The sequence below is a fragment of the Suricata suricatta genome, chromosome 6, assembly GCF_006229205.1.
Source record: "Suricata suricatta isolate VVHF042 chromosome 6, meerkat_22Aug2017_6uvM2_HiC, whole genome shotgun sequence".
NCBI classification, from domain to species: Eukaryota; Metazoa; Chordata; class Mammalia; order Carnivora; family Herpestidae; genus Suricata; species Suricata suricatta.
This window is the reverse complement of record NC_043705.1, coordinates 112,047,294-112,070,236: the sequence shown is the minus strand read 5'-3', so window position 1 is coordinate 112,070,236 and position 22,943 is coordinate 112,047,294. Positions and strand designations below refer to the sequence as shown.

The 22,943-nt window shown below is 35.9% G+C and overlaps 1 long non-coding RNA gene across 1 annotated transcript; it reads right to left on the bottom strand.

Moving 5' to 3' along the window:
• Nucleotides 1–278: 278 nt before the first annotated feature.
• LOC115293625 lies at nt 279–21,849 on the bottom strand. The gene is made up of 4 exons (XR_003909534.1): nt 21,744–21,849; nt 19,105–19,168; nt 5,366–5,485; nt 279–335 (listed from the first exon to the last, which is right to left on the bottom strand). It is a non-coding gene; the product is annotated as an uncharacterized LOC115293625 (long non-coding RNA).
• Nucleotides 21,850–22,943: the final 1,094 nt, after the last annotated feature.

Genomic DNA, 22,943 nt, shown 5'->3' with positions numbered 1-22,943 from the left:
GTGATCTTGTGGTTTGTGAGTTCAAGCCCCTCATCGGGCTCTGCTGACAGCTCGGAGCGTTGGAGCCTGGAGACACAGATTCGGTGTCTCTCTTTCTCTCTGTTCCTTACTCTGCTAGCACTCTGTCGCTATCTCTCTCTCTCAAAAATAAATAAAACATTTTTTTAAATTAACAGTTAATTTAATTACAGTGTTCTTTACTAATTCTGGGTGAATTACCCACCTGAAGGAATGGAGTTTTAATTCGAGTTTTCAGAGAAGGAGCAGGGAAGGGAGGTAACAAATTTGGGTAGGGTGGTTCAAGTGGAATGCCAGACCAGGGAATTCAGCAAGGCCTGAAAAAAAGGGGCAGAAGCTGCAGGTGATCACAGTTTAAAAAAAACAAAACAAAACAAGAGAATGCCAGTGACTCTGTGTGTGTGTGTGTGTGTGTGTGTGTATTTATATATTGCAATTTTGCAAAGGTTCTGTAGCCTTGAATCCATCTCTGACAATCTCATCTAGTTATAAATTCCAGAAAGCACATCAGCTTCTGGTTCTAAGAGTGAACTCATCTAACCAAGCTGTCAACAAATAGAACAGACTGCCGAACAGACTTGTCTCTATGTCTCTATTCCCATGATCATCTCTCCTTGGTGAAGTCAAGAAACATTCTGCTCTTTGTCTGAATTCCAGTTTTAGTAAATTTTTTCCATATTGTTGCCACCCATGTGCACAATGGGAGAGAGATGATAAGTTATTATGTCAACAATCCCAACAACTAATAGATGTTGCAAGGCTCTTCCTGTGCCAAATACCTTCACATTTTATCTTCCAAGTAACCTAGAGAAGATTGTATTGTTATATCTGTCTTACAAATAAAGAAGCTGAAGCTGAGATAATTGACCCAGGTCACACATGTAGAAAGTAGCACAACTGGAATTTGACTCCAAAGAGTCTGACTTGAGCACCACACTTGTAACCAGTGCACCAGACTCTCCCCCTACCCTCCGTCATTAATAAACTAATCGACTCATCAAAACCCATTAAACACTTGGTGGGTTCTCGGAATTATGCTAAGTCCTGGACAATACGCAGCTGAATAGAACAATAGCTTCTATCACGCAGAGGAAGGAAAAAGACACCTGTTTTTATCTCTGCTGGTCTGGACCTCTTCATCAAGAATGTAACCACCTGAATTTTGAAAAATGAATTGAGAAATGGTACAATGTCATACAAAAGAAACAGGGCAAAGAGTGTTCTCTCTGGTCTACCTCAGGCCTTTCCTCATACAGATGTCCCTTTCCCCTGCTTCTGTTGATTGAAACTATCCATCCTTCAAGACTCCTGTAAAACCCGTCCCTCTCCTGAGGTCTTTAAGATTCTCATGGTTGAGCTGGATCCACTCTCCTTGGATTCTCTCTGGCCCCTCATTAATGCGACTGATACTCTGATTACTTCTGGACCTGTTTTATTCTTTGCCCTGAGCAGGTGGAAGCACCAGACAGAACTTTTCTCAGTGCCCTTCCTCGCTGCAGGTCCCAGTTCCTCTGCTTGACCTTTACCCCAAATGTTCCCTCTGTCTAATAATCCATTTTGTTCCCAAGCTCCTATTTTTTTTCATTCAAGTTCTTCTTTTAAAAATCCTGGAAGACTTCTCTAATTTCCCACAAGATTCTGTTAGATGCCCCTTGTATGTGCTCTCATTGCACCTGCTCTGTCCACCCCATTACAGCACGTGACACGCTGCATCTCGGCCTGTTCGCAGTTCTGTCTGCTCAGTGAGGGTAGGAACCATATCTGTCACATTCAGGAAGAATGGGCTTCATGGGTATTTGTTGAACAAACAAACAAAAACGGATGACTTGTTGAAGCTGACTGCTCTCTTCTTCAAGGAAGGAGGCCAGGACTGGAGGATGTGAGTGGGGGAGTCCTGGGATAAAGTACAGAAGAGGTACTATTCCGATTGCAGAGACTATCAGATTAAGCAATTCCACTACATTGATATCTTATCCATGTGTCCCCTGTTCAAGACTATTTTAACCCTGATACTAAAGGAGACCAGCCAGGACCCTGATAAATAAGTTATTTCCCAGTTACTACGTAGTGCCTACCTGTCGGCATTCCCAGACTGAATTTCCCATCCTGAGATTTCAGTTCTGGCCTCTCCTTTTGCTGGGGAAGAGCTTGTGTGACATCTGTCTAGTCACTGGAAAGCTGGAGCACTCCGGCTGAGTGGTCAAATCACTGGCTCCAGGGGCGCCTGGGTGGCTCAGTCGGTTAAGCATCCGGCTTCGGCTCAGGTCATGATCTCACAGCTTGTGAGTTTGAGCCCTGCGTAAGGCTCCGTGCTGACAGCTCAGAGCCCGGAGCCTGCTTCAGATTCTGTGTCTCCCTCTCTCTGACCCTCCCCTGCTCGCTCTATCTCTCAAAATAAATTTAAAAACTTAAAAAAATTTTTAATGACTGGCTCCAATTCTCCCTGGTCTGAGTATCCTACAGAATGAGGCAATGTCTTTAAATCACAGTCTGTAACTCAGCTGGTACATGAAAAGGTCCTCACTCACCATAGCCTGGTTTTATTATCTGTGCAATACAGTGGGCATCTGTTATTCTTGTCTATCTAAGTTTTCTAAAAATGTCTCCTTCTTGTCTAAAGTCACACATAATAAGTCCTCTGAATCAATCAGGAGGAAAGTGTCACAAAAATGAAAACCTCTTAAAATGCAGTGATTTTAAATGTACCATGGCACCCTGAAGGTACCTCTCTTGTCATTTTTCTCTCTTGCATAAATTCTTTGAGCAAGTCACTTAAACCTCTGTGTCTCAATTTCCTCATCCAGTAAAATAGTAACAAAAATAATAGTATCAAGCTTATTACCTCATGGTGTGGATTAAAGATAGTAATATGTGTAGAACAGGGCCAGGCACAGAGAAGGTGCTTAATGAATATTACCTATTTCAGCCTAGCGGGTGGAATTTTGAAGTTGTTCTGTTTCTGTCCATTATGAGGCCTGGATGAATGACTTTTTTCTTCAGGCTTCTGGGTTACTTCAATTCCTTTTCCCCCCAAAAATCTTTAGCTTAAATTGGCCTCAGTCAGTTTGCATTGCTTCTGCCAGAAAGCTCTAAGGGCCATTCCTCTCACTTACTGTAGGCCTTTTCTCCCCGAAGTGTTTATTAAGCCCCAGAGGGCAATAACTATATATTATTATTCACTGCATCATCCAGAACACCAGAAGTAGGGCTTTGTATGTAAAAATATTCACTTTAGTGACTGGAAGACCAAATACATGAATAATACCATTGACCCCTTTCTGTGGGGCTTTATTGCAATTTTTCTTAGCAATAAAAATCAGGAGTAAGAGCATCATGATGTCCTTCTGAATTCTAAAAGTTGCCGCCACCAAATATTTAACTTCCCAGGGAGGTAGCTGGTGCAAACAAAAAAAGCTAGAGTCCAATTCCCACTCACTACTGCATACCTGCATGAACTCAGGTGAATCTGTGAGACTCTGAGTCTCAATTTCATCTTATATATAAAACTGAGATGATAAAATAGAACCCACAGGGACTGAGAAACCAACTGAACACATTGTACGGCCCATGGTGGATACCCTATTCAGCCACATGTCCTATTTGTTTGAAAGTGCTAGTTCATCAATGGATGAAAGGAAATTAAACTTTCAATGAAAACAAGTCATATACAGGAGTATGTAACTTAATCCATAACTCAATGGAATCAGTTCCTGCTAGTTAAAGGAAAATAACATGTAAAGGGAACAGGAAAATTATAAGATGATTGGCTTGGAGCCTTCAAATGATGCCATTTTACCATAAATGCAGAATCAACTGCATGGTCCTTTTATCGTTGTTACTGATTCAGCACCTTGCAAATTCTCTTTTCATGCTGTTCTATTTTGTATCACACTCATTTAATAAGCAACGTACCTAAAAATTATTATAGAATGACCAATTTTGTCAAGAACCCAATTCTGAATAGTTTTATGGCTGTATTTTAATAATGGCAATTTGCTTGAAGCTTTTTATCTTTTTCTATTTGCTGTTTTCTGTTCAAAAATAAGATATTTATTTCATAATAAGGAATTAAATGACTGCATCCTAATGATTCTATGTGTGAAATAAATTTTGTATTGTTATGCTTTCTCTTGTTTGGAAAGATGAGTCTTCTATTTTTCTTATTTGCTTTTGCTGATCTTCCTACTAAAGTTATGTTTACAGTATGTTACTGAATAGCCATGTCAATTTCCCTGTAAGTATGGAGAGCAATACACCCATAACCTATTGTAAAAATACTGTGTTATTTTTAAGAGTGTCAAAGAAGAAGCTTAAAATTCTTTAGAAGATCTCAGTCCAACTGTTTACATTAATAAATGAGTCATTTAAACAGCAATGGCCAGTGTAGAACCATGACTGCAAATCCCCATTTAGCAATTTTTAAGGTAGGAAAACTTGTCAGTTTTGTTGAAATTTGGGTAAAGCACAATCTGTCTATTATAAATTGATTTGGCAAGTTAAACCCATAATTAGTTTGAAGCAAAGGCTAGTGTAAGGATAGGACTCTTAATTTTATTTTAGTTTTTAGTATTTTATGTCTTTCAGAAAACAATTCCATTACTATGTGTCTGAATTTCCATCAGAATGCACTGCTTACAAGATTTACATTGAGTTTCTTAAAATAGAGAATGAAGTATTAAAATAGAAAATACCAAATATTTAAAATAGAAACAAACTATTTCATAAAAGTGATTTAGATCTTAGAAAGTTAGTCTTTTTTTTGTTTTTCTTCTATTATTTATTTTGAAAGAGACAGAGACAGCTCGGGTCAGGGAAGTGCAGAGAGAGAGAGAGAGAGAGTCCCAAGCAAGTTCTGAGCTGCCACTGCAGAGCCTGATGTGAGGCTCAAACTCACAAAACTGTGAAATCATGATCTGAGCCAAACTAAAGAGTCAGACCCTTAACCAACTGAGCCACCCAAGTTTCCCAAAAGCTCAGTCTTTTTAAACAAACTAATATTTACCTAGACTAAATTTAGAAAATTCATAGGCAAAAAATATATTGAAGCATTGAAAATTAGAGAGCTGGTTTGCATAGAAAGAATAAAAGATGCAAATGTTGATTAGTTATAAAATACCACTGGTGAAGTTTGACTTTGACAGTTCTATAATGAACGGTTAATACTAGGCTTTGTATTGATATGTTATCTGGTTATTACTCAAAAGAACTGTGAAATCATGACCTGAACTGAAGCAAGATCATGACCAGAGCGAAATGGAGTCCCAGGCTGACCCAACTGAGCCACCCAGGCACCATGACACTAGACTTTTAGGAAGTTCTCATCTGAATGATTTAGTTGTGTCTTTACCGCACTCAGGACTCTCTTCAGACCTTTCTGCATCCACTCCACGTGCTGCTGCTGGATTCCACTCTCTCGTGGTGCATCTCTCGACATTTCTCTCTCCTGCACAAATTCTTTCCAGTTTCTCTGTGGCATATTAAAGTAGGAGCATTCATGAGAAGCATAAAGTATAGGCCCATCACAATCTAACTTCAGAGAGCACAGGTACCCCAATGTTCAGAGCAGCACTGTCAACAATAGCCAAAACATGGAAAGAGCCTAAATGTCCATCACCTGATGAATGGATCAAGAAGATGTGGTATATATATACAATGGAGTATTACATGGCAATGAGAAAGAATGAAATATGGCCATTTGTAGGAAAGTGGATGGACCTCAAGGGGGTCATGCTAAGCGAAATAAGCCAGGCAGAGAAGGACAGATACCATATGTTTGCACTCATAGGTCTAACAGGAGACCAGGAGAAACCTAATGGAGGACCAGGGGAAGGGGAAGAGGGAAACAAAGTTGGGAGGATGCAAAACTTGAGAGACCATTGAATACTGAAAATGAACTGAGGGTTGAATGGGAAGGGGGAGGGGGGAGAAGAGGTGGTGGTGATGGAGAAGGGCACTTGTGGAGAAGAGCACTGGGTGTTGTGTGGAAACCAATTTGACAATAAACTATTTGAAAAAAAAAAGAATCTCTTCTGCCTTCTACTTAGTACCCTGTTCACATAGCATACATTACAGTTAGACTAGACTACTACTCTGTAACTTTGCACTGGATTTTCTGCATTTGGATTTTTTGTTTGTTTGCTTTTATTGTTGATCCCTTTGCTTCCTATGCTGTTTTCTACTACCCACATTTTTGTCTCTTGAAATCCTACCTTTTCATCAAGGCCCGTTTCAAAAGCCATTTTCTCCATAATTTGTTCCTGAAATTCTCAACGAGATATAAGATTTCTCTCCTCTGACTCTTAGTGCATATTTAAGTCATCATTAAGACACTTTTATTTGGCATGGTAAGATATTGATGTGTCGATTCTGTGGTCATATTTGTCTTTCTCCACTCATCTGACAATATTATGATCACAGTAATATTCTAAAAATGTATATTGAAAACCAATTAAAATATAGAACCATTGAAATCTTGATCATTTCAAAATATCAAATACTACATTTTTTTGCTTTTATGACCATCTCAAAATATTAAATACTACATTTTTTTGCTTTTCTTAAGCCACAGTGGAAAAAGCGGAGTGAAAAAGAACCCTGAAGCAAATAAATTTAAAAAATGTTAATTTTGTGTAGTGTCCTTCCATAAAACTGGAATTCATAGTGGAGTTTCTTAAGTATCAATATTTAATTATCCATATTAGGTGTCATGCTTTTATTCTAAAGCTTCACAATTCTATGAAGAACTGTATTAAGAATAAAATGTTGCTGTTATTATTCAAGAGTATCCTTTTTAAGCAGGATATGATTTTTCCAGTAGTGGAACACACACACACACACACACACACACACACACGCACACACTCAATACTCTGACATCAGAAAGGCAATATTAACAGTATTTCAGAACAAACACACACAGAAGATATATTTTTAAATATTAAATACAGTGATTAGTCAAATTATTATGACAAAGTCTTTCACAGATTGACCAGGAAATGTCTTTTGGCCAAGAAAATGCTTTTTTTTCCCCAAAAAAAGCTGATTAATTCTGAAATTCATACCACTAGGAAAGATTAATGTAACATGAATGGGTAGACATTGCTCACAATGACAACAAACTTCTTTGTCATATATTTTTATTTTTTCCAATTCAAAAAATATTAGATTTACATATAGATTGTTCTGATTTTCTGTAGATATAAATATATTATTAATTATCCTTCCAAATAAAAAATAGTTGGAACTATGGGTCTTTTCATGTGTTCCTTCTTTTGTCTGGTCGCTGAGTTGTTCATTCTTTCAATCGCTATGTACTGCACTCTTGCTAGATACTCTGCACCCTACTAATTAGTAAATGGCATATAAAATTTAATAAGACACTACCCTGCCACTGTAAGCTAAGCAGAAATGTAACCCAAGACCCATTCTGTTTGACAGTAAGCTTTGATGCAAGGTAATCATAAAGGCATATTCTTAAAAATTGGTAATATGGAATTCAAAGGCATAAAGTCATAAGTCTATATATTTGGGAATATATGAGAAACTTTATTCATGAAGCCATGTTCTTTCAGATTGGGTAATATATGCAGAATAACACTTAGCTGTGTTTATTTACCTTGACTTACTACAAACTGTGAGGTACTGTTACTTGTCATCTAAGAGGTCTGACTGCACCTTTCATCCAAAGAGGATTTGACCAGAATAACTCTTCAAAATATACCAACACTGTGATCCAAGTCTTTATTCCACTCATATTTTAATCCACTTATCATTGCCATTTTTATTTATTCATGCTATCTTTTTGAATTCTTTCTGTCTTGGATAATACAGGTCATTCTTTCACTTTTGTCCTCTGAGGATGCCCAATGGAGGCCACGCATAGAGAACAAGTACCATCTCCTGTTTGCTCTCCTTTTTTGTTTGCCAGCTGACTAAAGACTGTGCTTCTAGGCTACTCTCCACAAACAGTTGATAGAAAACAGTGGATGCTGCTTTGTTCACAATCTGGAAAAACCTTTGTGAATTCACAAGTACCCATCCTGGAAGAACTACGGAAGTTCCCCTCCCTTACATCAAGTGCTTTGAACAATGGTGGGGTGCGCTCTTTAGTTTGCCCACATGTGTGATATTTAGGACCAAGCCAAAGCACGGTAGAACCATGTTTATTCAAATATACACAATTATAAAATGGAATAAAACATTGAGAGAGTCACAAAAACAGAAAGATTGTAAAGATCCATTTTATTTTCATGCACAAATGAGTATGTAAAACTCCACAAACAGAGAACATCATTACACATCTTTTTGTAAAAGCTTGTCCTTATTGTTACCTGCTTCGGAAGCCTTGAGGACATCCCTTCCAAAATAGGAAAAGTGCAATCTGTATGCAAGGAAAACTACAAAGAAGCAATAAATTATTGCTATAATGACATGCTAATTAAAATTTTGCTTGTAACTCATGTAAGTGTTTGAAGCCCAGCAAATTTCTCATTTCATTTGTGAAGTGTGAAGGTAAATTGCCCAGTGACAGTGGGACATCGCTAACAAGTACAAATTGAATAACATGCTATCTTGCTCTATTAGCCCTGACTAGCATGTCTGAATTAGATATTCAGCACACTCCCCATTGAAGGCCTGATTGATAAATGCTAAGGAGAATTTGTCAAAACAACAGGGGCTACACCCAGTGGGACATCAATATGCTCCATTTAGTCACCCACACAGCACTTCCTACATAGGATTGTCACACAAAATTAAGACTAGCCGCTAGCCAGCCATCAAGCTTGTAGCAGACGTCAGGCAGCCTGTGTTCTGTATGCATATTAGTCACATGCTTAACAATTTGGGCTGTCAGGACAGAAGCATGCAGTGACCTCTAGAGCAGAGGTTGAATTTTCCAACTATACGGAAACATCATGCTCAGCTGTTCAAGATTTTAGACCATTTCCTGCCAGATCTGTGCGCAGATGCAGTGCCCTAAGCTATAATCTGTGGCAGCGTCCAAATGACAAATGGCACTGAGGAGGATTATTGCATTATATATTGAGTACCACAAGTCTCTAAATTATAAGTAAACTACTGTTCAGACTGTCTCCTCCAGCTTTCAGGATACTTTCCATCTCCATTCTTTTTTAAATAAACCTAATAAATATTGGGAGAACCAAGAGATCAAAGCCCAGCGCTTGAATTAGCCATCTCCATTGCTAATTAGCTGCTTGAATATCAAACAGTTTTGGACCAGCTGTAATTTAATAAGCCATGATTGAGGTTGGTTTGATTTGGTTTCCCCATTGAAAATTCTTCTCAGGTGCAAGTTTGTATGAGTTTAGCATTCTTGGTGATAAGCTGTTTTTAGCATTTCTCTTGTAAACATAATTAGCTATAAATACAGAATAACAATAATAAAAATCATTACAGTTTAACAGAATCTTTAATTTTATCTCTTACTTTATTTCTTTTGCATTATATTTAAGCTCTATATATGAAGTTATCTGCACATAAAATAAAGAATTGAAATGTAACAGTGTCAATCGTTTGAAATAAATTGTATTCTCTGTAAAATTGACAAGCTTGTCATTTTCTAGTTTATATCCCACTATCAGGCATGGAAGCTAGAATAACGATTTAAAAATAAATTGCTTAAGCCTCCCTTTACAAATAGTCTAACAAAATGTATTTGTATGACATATTAAAGAGAATATATCAAATAATTTTTATTTTTGAAAATCATTTATCTGTTGAAACCCAAAGAAAGCTATTCTAACCTGAACTTTTAAACACTTAGCACTGAGTGTTGTTCTCCAAGTATTTTGGAATTCTTGCTTTGGTGCTGAGACCCGAAAGAATATTACCTAATGAAACATTAGAAATATATTTCTTATGGCACATCCATATCATACAACCACAAGAAATAGGATATGATAAAAATCACTTTTATACTTGCATTGTTATTTCTTCTTCCTAGGACATAAAGGCAAAACATTACTTTTTTCTAGGAAATAAAGGCAGTCTACTACTAGTATTCCGTATCTTCCATTTCAGAGAGAACACACGAGTGAAATCGTGACTTTTGGCACTTTCTGGACTTTATTCCAATTTTTCAGTTTTTGGACACCTCTCACTGGTTTATAATTATATGGAAATCTAATCATAGGATTCCTTCCATAAAATAATTATTTTCCATGAAAATAAAAGACATCAGGTTCATTAGCATATATAAAATCAAGATTTACTTTCAAAAAATCGATGTGCTAAAAAGTGCTCTTTCATTTATATTAAACTACAGTAAGATTAAGTGGCTGGGTCTTGAACTTGAAACAAAACTTGCATGATGTGGTTCAAGTGACAACCAAAAGCGTAGCCATAGTCTAATCAATGGCTCGATACCACCCATCACTGGGGATTATTTCTAAGGCATCCTGTGGCAAGGAGGAAATAGCTGAACATTTAGTAGTGTTGAGCTGATAACTTTCTGTAAGCAAATATAAACCCTTTCTCTTCAAATATTTCTCTTTCGTTGAGAACTATCCAAGTGTTACAGGATATTAAAGTGTCACATTTATTAAAGATAGAAGCAAGTGTCACATTTATTAAAGATAGAAGCAAGAGCCAATTCTGGTTTTAAAAATGGTCATTTTTAAATTCTTCAGCAATTTTTCACTTAAAAGTTTTGCTATTATGAATTTTATAAATTCCTTTCTCTCACTGCCCCTCCCCCCCATCTCCCCTAGATCTTCCAGTAGGAAGAGAAAACAAAGGACCACAGAGGCCTTTGCCTCGGGCAACTGTCCGCTGATGGATATTGCCGCAGCTGAATCGCTCCCCATTCACATTCTAAACCCTCTCTCCTAATTGTCCTCGGTATCATCAATGTCACTGACGGAGACCACTGCACAATTCTACAGCCCTTCAGAGCAATATTGCCTTTGGCTTTTTCTCCTGGGGCTCGCTCCTGGCTTGGTGCAATCTGTGAAACCACTTAGCGTGGGATCTACGCTGACTTCTAACAGGTACCAGATGAGGCATCCAGACCTCTCCTCTGGCTTCATGCCCTTTTATGCCTGGTGCGCCTGCCACTGATGTGTCTGTGTCCAGATGTCAGGAAATAGATGACGCTTCTGCTGCCATTTTCATGAAGTAGTTTTAGGTTGGTGGAAGTGAACTCAACAGTATATGAAAAGAAACCTGGTGTGTAAAATGGTGTTGTTTGTTTGTTTGTTTGTTTGTTTTTTGCCAAGCACGTACACATTTTATTTCATCTAACAATCACAACAAGGTTGTTATGCTTTAAGGTTGTTATTATAAAATCGTGTTCTTATAATGGCTTTGTACATCCTTTATTAAACCTAGTCTGAAATTTTCATGAAACATGTTTATATGCTAATGTGATGCTTGAGGAAATAGATCAAAGTGTCTCTTCCCACTGATGTCCTTGATCTCCAAATATTATCCTTGTGCTCACAATTTATAAAAATAAAGAAAATTATTCATATTAACAAGTTATGTATAAGGATTTGGAAAGAAACTACTCTCCAGTAGCTTTTATGACAATTTTTATTTATAATACTATTATTCTTTCAATGAGGAAAAAATAATTTCCTTTTCCACAAATTCATACTGAATATTTCTTTCTAAGCGTCATTTTTAAATTAAAATTCATCCATAAACATACATAAACAAACACAACTGGAGGAAAATTGTATTACCTATGTAATTGTTATATTTCTCTTTCAAACTAATAAATTTTAGATATGTAGACATATAATAACATTCACTTCTCCATGTGGTGTGGATATAACTTCACAGAATAAATCAGCAGTTAAAAAATTGTGTAAAATATTTTCTGTATTTACAGTTTTTATAGCTGAAATTTCATCATTTCAGCTCTCAATTGTATGTTTTTACTGAGATTATTTTATTAATTACTATCTTCCATGCGATTGTAAGCTCCATAAGAGAAGGGATCATGTCCCCTTTTTACTCATCTTATCCAAAAATAATAACAAAAAGGGTCTGTAAGAGTATCATGAATATTGGTTGAATGAATTAATATGTGAGTGAATGACTAAGGAATGAATAAGTGGATAAATGAATATATAAAATTACTGGAATTAGCAAGAAAGTTTTAATATTTGAAATATAAGCATTGAACAGACAGTCTAACATGAATGTAGTGAATTCTAATGTTGGTAGGCTCACAGTGCTGTTCTAACTGGGATATCATATAGCTTCCTGTATCCTCTGAATCTTTTAGCAGATCTAAATCTTGGATCTTATCAATTTCAGACAAAACTTGTACTTTAGATGAACTATTGAACCTTAAAACAAAATAAGAAAATTCCCAGGATAACTTACTCTTCAAGAGAAATTCTGATAACTTACTCTTTCCTTGTACCTAGGGGATGCCACTTCCATTGGCCTATCTTCTAAGAATTGGGCTTTTGTATTTATTCTCTCAAAATACGAAAGAAAACAGGGCATTTTGAATAAAGTGAATAAAGTGAAATTGAGTTAGATACTAGTTCCTATATTTTTAGACAGAGTATTAATAGGAATGTATTTGCTTTCTTTTCTATGCCTTGGCCTAGAAGAAGGCCATTTTTCTCTTTTGCTAGTTCTATGATGATTTGCTATACAGATTGGATTACAGCAGTACTTTTTGCCTATGGTTTCCCCCGAGGACCACCCAAGAGCTTTCCCTGCTACAAAAGGTAACAGCCTGTGACTTTAGTGGGTTGTTTGCCTAAAGAATAGACTGCCTATAAAATACAAGGGACCTCTGTCCTGTAGTTCATATAGTATAAAATAAATCATTTGAAAATTATTTCCAAAGCTTTCTGGACAAGTTAGTTCAGTATAATCCTTTTGACTGATAATCAACAATGGTTGATCTTAATGAAACCTATGTCATTGTGCATGTGTGAGTGAAGTGTGTGCCCATGTGTGTGTGTGTGTGTGTGTGTGTGTGTTAAAAGTCTTTAACTAGAGCCTTTATTTGTGCAATCAGGGTCCATCATGATCATCTTCCTGTGAAAAGCAACATTACTGTTTAAACCTATTTCTCCCTTCTGTATATTAGAAAAGAATTTTCTAGGGTCATGAATCTAAATTTGTTACTGTAATAATACATCTTAAATACTAATCCTTTTTTGTAAGTATAAATTTAAAATAGTTTTAACCTTGAACTAATAAATGTTCTGCAGAGTTAAAAACAACGTAATTTGCCAGCATAAATGGTTATTTTATGATGTTTACTGTATACTATATTTATTTTCAGTTAGAATACATATCAAAAATGAAAGGAAAACATACTTAGGACTTGGCTTATACTTTCAATGCAAAACTTACACACATACACACAAACAAATTGATTCTGTATGTGAAAGCATAATGGATAGTAACTGAGAATTATGGTTTCTGCTACAGAAAACAAATTAAATAATTTAATTCCAAAACTATAATTAAACATTGAAATCCACATTAGATTTTCACATTGGTCAAAATAACGGGGTAATTATACCAAATGCACTTCATTTCATGTGCATGGATTGATTTGACTATGATATAGAAAACTTCTTGTCTTCCCCAATATCACTTTTAAATCACCATGGCTAAAATAAAAACTGAGGTTTTAAAAAGTGATTTCCTTCCTCTGACTTTCTTATTTTATTCAATATTGTTACTGTGAGATTTTCAACTACCCTAACAGCCTATAATTAATTTTGCAAACTCTCTCTCACCTAGGCTCTAGGACTTGATAAAATCAATTATTTAGAAGTGCTGAAGAATTTTTTTTAATTTTTAAAAAATATTCATTTATTTTTGAGCTAGGGAGAGAGGGAGAGAGAATGAGTGGGGGAGGGGCAGAGAGAGACACACACACACTCACAGAATCTGAAGCAGGCTCCAGGCTCTGAGCTGTCAGCACAGAGCCCAGTGAGGGGCTCTAACTCAAAACCCTGGAGATCATGACCTGAGCTGAAGTTGGAGGCTTAACTGACTGAGCCACTGGGGGCCCCTAATAAAGCACTGATGATAATTCTTACACGATTGCTATCATGCTCCTCTCTTCTGGGCAGCTCCTACTGTCTATTCTATTCCAGATCCTTATCATTTCCGGTCTTAATTCCTCTTTCAGGAGCCTCCTAACTGTTCCTTTGGAGTCCACACCTCCCACACTCCACATCTCCCACACTCTAATCTCATTAAATGACCCTATGGCTGCCCATGGCTCATAGGGTAACTCTGTATGTACCTGCTTTGCTAGAATTCAGGGCTCTTTGTCATCTTGTTCTCAGTGGTCACTTTCTGCATTTTTTTTCCCACTCACCACTCAAGGTGGACCACTCTATTTGAAGTGCTCTAAATATTCCTACTTTCTGCCTACATCATCATTATTTCTCACACTCAGAATGACCTCCCGTCTAACCACAAAGGAAACTGTCTCAGTCCACCTGCCTGATTTCATCCACCTTACTTGTTCTTCCTCATCCCTGACCCTCTGCTATTCAGTGATGAGTCAGCCCCTGCACTGTGTTTCACTGGATCATTATCATGCTTGTGATTACCTATGTTTTATCTACCGGTTAGTCTCCTGGCTTCAAGAACAGGGTCTCTATTTCCTCTTTCCTTATAGGGCATACCGTACAAGTAGATTCCCCAAACTATTCACTGCTATAAGAAACTTCACACAGGGGTTAAACTATTTTAACTCTAGAAAAAACTTGATGGAACTGGACATTTTCTAGCCTATTAGAAAAGTAAAATGATCATACTAAGCAGATGTTGTGTATAAAATATATATCTTATGATGCTAAGCATATGAAATTTCAATAAAAATTAGAAAAACTAAAATTTAACCCTAATCAAAATATATCTTTTTCTTTGAGAAACACCCACATATATTTCTCATAAATACTAATGTTCTTTGATAGCAGAGAAATTTTAAAAATTATATTTAAGGATGCCTGGGTAGCTCAGTTGGTTAAACGTCTGACTCGATTTCTGCTCAGGTCATGATCTCATGGTTGTGAGATCGATCCCCTCATTGGGATCCATGCTATGTGAGGAGCCTGCTTGAGATTTTTCTCTCTTCTGCTGCCTCTCTCCACTCGTGCACATGCACTCTCTCTCAAAATAAACATTTAAAAAATTATATTTGCATAGCTATGAACATTATTAAGAAATGCAATTGAGGTGTACTTTATTCATATGTTTTACTCAGAAACTAGCAGAGTAGCCTGCTTGTAAGGTAGGTTCAATATTATATGTATCAGGAAACAAAGTGAAATATAAATGGCCAAGATCTTACAAACTTTTAGTCAGAAGGTTGTCCAGATTTACTATGAGTAAGTCAGCTCCTTCCAAAACAATATAATAGTATTTTAAAAGCCATAGCAAACGTAATATTATAAATTTAAAAATTTAAGGATCACATTTCCTTTCATGTGTGACATTCTGCAAGAAAGTTTACCTCCCAAAGCTTCTTCTACCCAAAGTTCAGAACCTACAGTAAGGTATATATATTTAGGGTTTTGTCTGTGACAGTTTTGATGATTCTTAAAGATCTAAAATATTTTTCAGAATTTTGCTGAGAAGTTCTAACCATTTAGTAGAAAATCACTAGAAAATTTACTATTGTATAAGGAAGAACACCATGGGATAGTACATTCCTTTCCATGACTTGAACAAATCATTTTGTGGAATTTACTATTCTGTCACTAGGGACTTCTAACACCATTTTTTAAACAAGTTGTACACCCAGTATGGGGCTTGAACTCATGACCCTGAGATCAAGAGCTGCATGCTGTACCAACTGAGCCAGCCATGCACCCCAAGTTGTAGCACTATTGGGTAAATATACATATCTTTTAGTTACTCTTCAATTTCTAAAATCTCCCAGCAAGGCTGATTAGACCAGTTAGTGTGTGATGAAAATAAGAAGCCAGATCCCCTAATTCACTAGGTAGAGTTCCTCCATTACATAATCACAAATAAACTTGTCATCCATTTTACTTGCTGATGTTTGCTTCCACTCAGAATAGGATGGAGAATTACTAGTTAATCTATCCTGACCATTGGAAAAGAAAAAATAAATCAATCTTTTAATGATTGAATATTTATCAAATTATTGATTTAATGAGAAGTGCCAGCACCAACTTTGATTAGAAGGAACAGAACAAATATATATATACAAATATATACATATATATGTATATATATATATATATATATATATACACACAAAACCTTGGTTTGTGAGCATAATTTGTATTGGAAACATGTTTGTAATCCAAAGCACTTGTATATCAAAGTGAATTTCAAACACCTTTGGCTCAATTGCGTTCATGTGACGTTCGGCATCATGTACTATGCATATTGCAAGGCATCACTCGCTTCAAGTTAAAATTTATTAGAAATGTTTGCTTGCTTACAGAACAAGTTACTCACAACCCAAGGTTTTAATGTATATGAAAATACATATATATCTAGAAATTATCATTAAGTACAATACTATATATAATTATATATTTTGTGGCCTATATATAATATGAATTAAACATATAACCTAAGTATGCATGTTTTTGTATATTATATGTTATAGATATGTAAATATATGATATATATATATCCATTATATATCCACATTGATATTTGTCTATATATTTGATAATTCCCTATTATTGAGCTGAAATAACAACACAGATGATCCAAGTATGAGTTATTTTTTATTTAGGATTAAGACAAATACACTTTGTTAACAGACTTACCTTTACCTTTCTGACACATGCCAGAACACGTTTCCTGAGTAAAATTTACCAGATAAATTGATTTAGTGTTCTGCAGTTCCTCTTGTCAATTTTATTCTTTTTAGTATTATCTAGATAGTTCATACACCCAGTCACCATATTACTTCTGAAGGACATTTGGCTCTTATTGGCAATAAAATACATTCCTGGAGAATCAAGTTTCAACATTATTGAGAATAATCAAAACAGGATTCCAGAAATATTTGACAGCTGATTGAGTCATTATTAAAATAAGTATTTCTCTTTCAAAGAGAGACTCCCTCACATCCTTATCAAGATGAACATGCTTACCGGAAAACATCCGCCATATGTATGTGTGTGTGTGTGTGTGTGTGTGTTTACATAGAAGAAATCCAAAACTACTTAATTTTTTATAAGGTTAATAGTATTACCTACATTTCATGTTTTTGTGGGTCAGAGTTCTAATTTTATACCATTATCTAGTAATTAGTTGTCATAAGAGACACTGGATGTTATCTAAAATAATGGTGTATTTCTCAAGCTCTGTATAAAAATCTATTTATTTTAAAGTCTATCCCTCACATGTCCTTGGTAATCCAAATGATATGAAACATGATCTAGACTGAGCTCAAACTTATATTAGCTACAAGCCTTCTAGCGAAACTTTGAGATAATTTACTCTTAAAATGGGTAATATCTTGTTATATGATTTTTTTAAACTATAAAGTAATTGCTTTATTAGTAAATGTTCTTATAAAGGAAAAGATCATATGAAAATATATGATCCAAAAGTAAAGAAATTCAAGAGCAAAAATTCAATATTCAGCAATTAAATTTTTACTGATGGTGACAATAAAGTGTAAAAGTTCTTTTCATACCTAAAGTGTGCTATTCCAATGGTTAAGAAAATATTTTAAGACATATTTTTGTCCTGATCATGATATTAACATACAGAATACTATTCAAATATGTCTTATTTTTGAATACTAAGAAGAAGGTCTACTGTAGTGGATGGAAATTTAACTAAAACTAATGAAGGGTCATATCTTTAAAAGACATATTGCTGTTGAAAAATATGGTCAAATCACACTGCCTGACTTTTTCTGTAAATGGGTTAAAATTTACACACCACTGGAGATCTGTTTAAGAGCATGTGGGTTAAACACACTGAATCTCCATCCCAAACACAGTAAGGCAGCTACAAGTCAAACATAATGACAGTGCTGATTAATTAGATACTCCTACCCCCCAGTACTTCAGAGTGATTTATGGAGACACATCTCTAGCCTGATCCATTGTGCTGACTGGATTAATGGAGTGAGCTAGAAAAATTCACTGGCAACAGTATCTGGAAGCTCAGCAAACATTAACCCCTGGAGTTTTCTTATCTACCCTATTGACAGAATATTAATTATGACAAAACATACATGTCTCACCTAATTATCTTTTGATAGCTTGGTTTATATTTGATATATAAATATAGATGTATGTATTTTTTATGTTGACTATTTGGATATATTGAAATTCCTTGCATTAGAAAGAAATTACACATAAACATTTAAGAAGAACAGAATTAGATTAAGTTGTGTGTCCATTATGGAAAGGACGCTATGTAAGCATATCTTTTTCCTCTTAACCATATGCTTAGAGACACAGACATTTGTTACAGGGTAAAAAGAACATAAAAATTCTTTTCAAACAAAAGAGCTTTCCCATTACATTAAGAAATTATCAGTGTGTAGGCTGCCTGGTAGTAGTGAATTTTGAAATAAAGAGAAATTCTGCTTGGGGGGAAAATTATTACTGATATATAAGCAATTAGATTAGAAATATTCTGAAGTGTGCCTAACCAGAAGTGTGAGCATATCAGCATATAAATTGCTTTCGGTGTATATAAATGAAGTATCATATATAATCTGAATCTCAAAATTAAAAAAACTGTTTGGAGCTAACACTGAAATTAAACCTTTCCTAAAGAAACAGTTATGAGATATATCAGTAAGTTCAGCTTTAGTTACTTTTGTGGTATTGACCCATCCCATTAACATTTGTTATACATGTATCATGTTAAACATCTGAAAACACAATTTTTAAGTAGACTTGGTTTAAAGTTCTCTGTGTAAAAACTAGGTCTTTCAGTTAGGAACAAAAGCTAAATCCAAGTAATAAACTCCAATCAAGCAGCTCTACCTTGCACTGAGACCAAATAAATAAGTTAATTAATTAAAATATTTGTAAAAGCTAAGTTAGCATAACAGTACAATAAGGATAATGTAAGGAAGGTTATCAAACTTGGGATAATTGAAAGAATACTTACCTCTGTGGCGACTCAAGGTTCACACCTGGAGGAATTAGATTGTTTGTTGTGGATTTTCTTCATTCTAATGATGGTACAAAAGAAAGGAAATGCAAAACTGACTAATTCTAAGTTCATAAATTTTTATTGCCCAAGTCATCAAAAACTGGAAACTTAATATCAGGCTTTAATGCCCATACATATACCATGCCTCATGAAACCAATATGTTAGATCAAAGCTGCTGTCTTAAATTTGCCAAGTTGGATTACTGACAAGTCCAAGGACAGCCCTAGGTAAGTGGTTCTCATTTGGGAGCATTTTTGCTCCTTAAGGGGAAGCTTTCCAATGTACAGAGATGTTACTGATTGTCCAAAGTAGGCTGGTGCTCCTGACCACTGGTAACTAGAATTCAGCTGATAAATATCCTATAATGCACAAGATGGCTTCCCACAACCAAATTATTCCACCCCCAGAGTCAGTAATGCTGAGGCTAGAATAATTTTAACCGATAATTTCAAATGAACTTATTAATGGTGAGAATCACATCTATGAATAAATGTTAAAGCTTACTGATCAGCTATTACAAAAGGTGTTATTATCACTTAAAAATCCAAGAGGACCCTGAAAATGGGCAAAATGAGCATAAAACTATTAATAATAGTTTAATACGCCCTCATAGGGTGTTATCATTAAAACAGTCTTGAGATATTAGGAGACCCTTAAAGTGGAACACAGACTAACCAATCAGTTCATTAGTAATGTTCCTAATGTGAAACTTTTGAGTTTGAATAACTAGAATTTATAAGCCCATATATTACTTAAGAACATTATTGAGTAACAGAAGAAAAGTTTGTTTGTTGTTTAGTAATGCTGACACTATGGATAATATTTAAAAATGAAATTAATAACCCTTCTCATGCAAAATATTGTAAAATATCACAAGTTAATGGGGTAAATATTTCGACTGGAATATATGACTGAAGATAAAATTGTGTATGAGGTCAAAAAGTTTCAGTTTGGGGCGCCTGGGTGGCTCAGTCGGTTAAGCGGCCAACTTTGGCTCAGGTCATGATCTCATAGTTCCTGGGTTGGAGCCCCAAGTTGGGCTCTGGCCTGACAGCTCAGAGCCTGACGCCTGCTCCGGATTCTGTGTCTCCCTCTCCCCTACCCTCCCCTGCTCACGCTCTGTCTCCTTGTCTCTCAAAAATAAATGTCAAAAGAAAGTTTCAATTTTATTTTTCAATTAACCAGAACATGTTCAGGGCCAGCTGCTCATCTCTTACATCATTCAAAGGCTCTATTTACCAGAAAACAGACTCCAGAGTAAGTCACTTCCCCTCTAAGTCACTGCAAATGAACAATTTGAGAACTTTCTATGACTCCTGTCTTCAAGCCTTTGAACTTCAATATTAAGATTTTATTATTAATAATAATAATAACAGGTTTTGCAAATGGTTGTTTTTCACTTGGGAAGGTGTTTTATGTTACAAATTTATTTAAAAATTTCCTAATCCAAATCTATCTCCAACATAGTCAAATCTAGTCCTTTTCAGCAATTCCAACTCACAAACCTCTTTCCTGCTTAGAATGGAAAATTTAAAATTCTGCTTAGAAATAGAAAATTCTAACTTTGTATCACTTATTTTGGCATTTCATCATCAATATCTCTTCTAGTGATAAATGCTTCATAAGTATTAGCAAAATGAAAGAAGGAAGGCAAGGAGGAAAGAAGGGAAGGAGGGAGACAGAAAGGGGAAAACGTCAAAAAAAAAAAAAAACAAGAGAAGGGAGCTTGAGAAAGGAGAAAGAACAAGTTCTTTATATCACTCTTCCTATGTTACTGAGGAGTAAATGTTCCCTGACTCTTCTTTAAAAGCAGTGTCTTCAACTAACTTACAGATGATGAAATTCATCAGTTTCAGTTCATCAGTGCAGACCCTGATCGTTTATGCCTAGACATAACGCTATTTGATGTTTTTCTAGGTTTTCTGATTCAAGATCAGTCATCCTAAACTCCCCTTTACAGTGTAAACCCACTCTTGGAAAAACGTATTAGAAGGTGGGAGAGAGTTAACTTCAAAGGCATAATATGTTTAGCATAATTGCATATTTAGGGGGAAAACCTCTACTTTCATAAAATAAAATAAAGAAAGCAAAGCTGTTACAGTCAAGTTAAGCTTCTCAACCCAGATATGAGCAAATGATTTTCCCCTCTACACCCTTCAATATCTTCATTTCCTGGAAGTTGAATTCCAATTCTTAAATCCCGCAGACTGTCTTTTCTACCTCTTTCATTTCTTCTCTTTTTAGTTCCTAATTCGGAATTTGAGCCTGAACTAAACCGAACTTTTTCCTCTTTTTTTTTTTAATGTTTATTTATATTTGAAAGAGGGAGAGAGAGAGTGTGAGTGGAGGAGGGGCAGAGAGAGAGAGGGAGACACAAAATCCGAAGCAGGCTCCAGGCTCTGAGCTAGCTGTCAGCACAGAGCCCGATGCTGGGCTCAAACCCACAAACCGAGAGATCTTGACCTGAGCCGAAGTCAGACGCTTAACTGACTGAGCCACCCAGGCGCCCCTTTCCTCTTTTTCAAATGCGCCATGCAATCTCTTTTCAATTGCCCTTTGTACGTACAAGTTAGCCTCCCATCCAAGTACTAACCAGGCCCGACCCTGCTTAGCTTCCGAGATCAGACGGGATCGGGTGAGTTCAGGGTGGTGCGTGTTTCCCTAGTGTAGTGGTTATCAACGTTCGCCTCCCACATACACGTTAGCCTCAACCCAGCTCCCACGTCTCCTGGCCGCCAACACACAGGAATGAGTATGTGCACACATACGCATGCGCATTGTTATCTACTTCCTACTTCACTTCCTGCAAGAATTAATTCCGTGGCAAGCTGCTTCCAGATCTGGGGCCTGGTCTCTGGATTCCCCCTGAGTATCCTGCATTTCCTCCCACACTTCCCTTCACCTACCACAAGCCAAACCGGAATGTGGTGAGTGCGTGGCTGTACGTAAACTCTGTGAAGACATTCTTTCCTCTCTTGCTCCAGTATACCTAGTACCTGTACTGAATCGGGAAGATATGTTTTTCAATAAATATTTGTAAAATTGAAGTAAAACAAATGGAATTGGATAATACTAAATAATTTTAAGTTAAATATGTGGCTGGAGCTACTCAGAAATTTTTCATTTTGATCAAAAGGGGATTTGGGTTTTTCTTTTGTTTTGTTTTTAAAAGATTGATAAACACTTGTGTGCAAATCTCCACGACTTCTCAATGCCTTTCTTTTATAAGGGAATTCATTTTATGTTTCCCCTAGATCTTTTTATTTACAAGAATTAGCTTAAGACAGATGTCAGATGTCCAAAATTCCTATGGTTACACAATAGTTACACGTCCGCTATTTCATGACTGACCTTTTTTTTTTAATCTTAAGAACTTCTTCTCTTAAACGATAATTTCCTCTACTCAAAAAAAAAACCCACTTCATATTACTGTGTAATATACTCTGTATTTAACACTGAAGGATGTTTTGCTATTCAGTTCACTGTATTCCTTTATCTAAATTTCTTCTGATAAAGCTTGTCTTTTCTTTTCTGAAAATTGAATCACTATCTAATCATTGATAGAAAATTTGGAAGACATAGAAATAGAAGTAAGAAATAGTAATCACACACATAATACCAATATCCAGAGATGGACCCTGATAACATCTTGTTAAATTTACTTTCCATTTATTTTCTGAGCATGTACTTTTAAACAGTTGTGATCCATCTGGGCAAATAGATTATATCCTGCATTAAAAAAATAATTTTATACCGTAAGCATTGCCCATGCTGTTATACCATTATCTTTGTA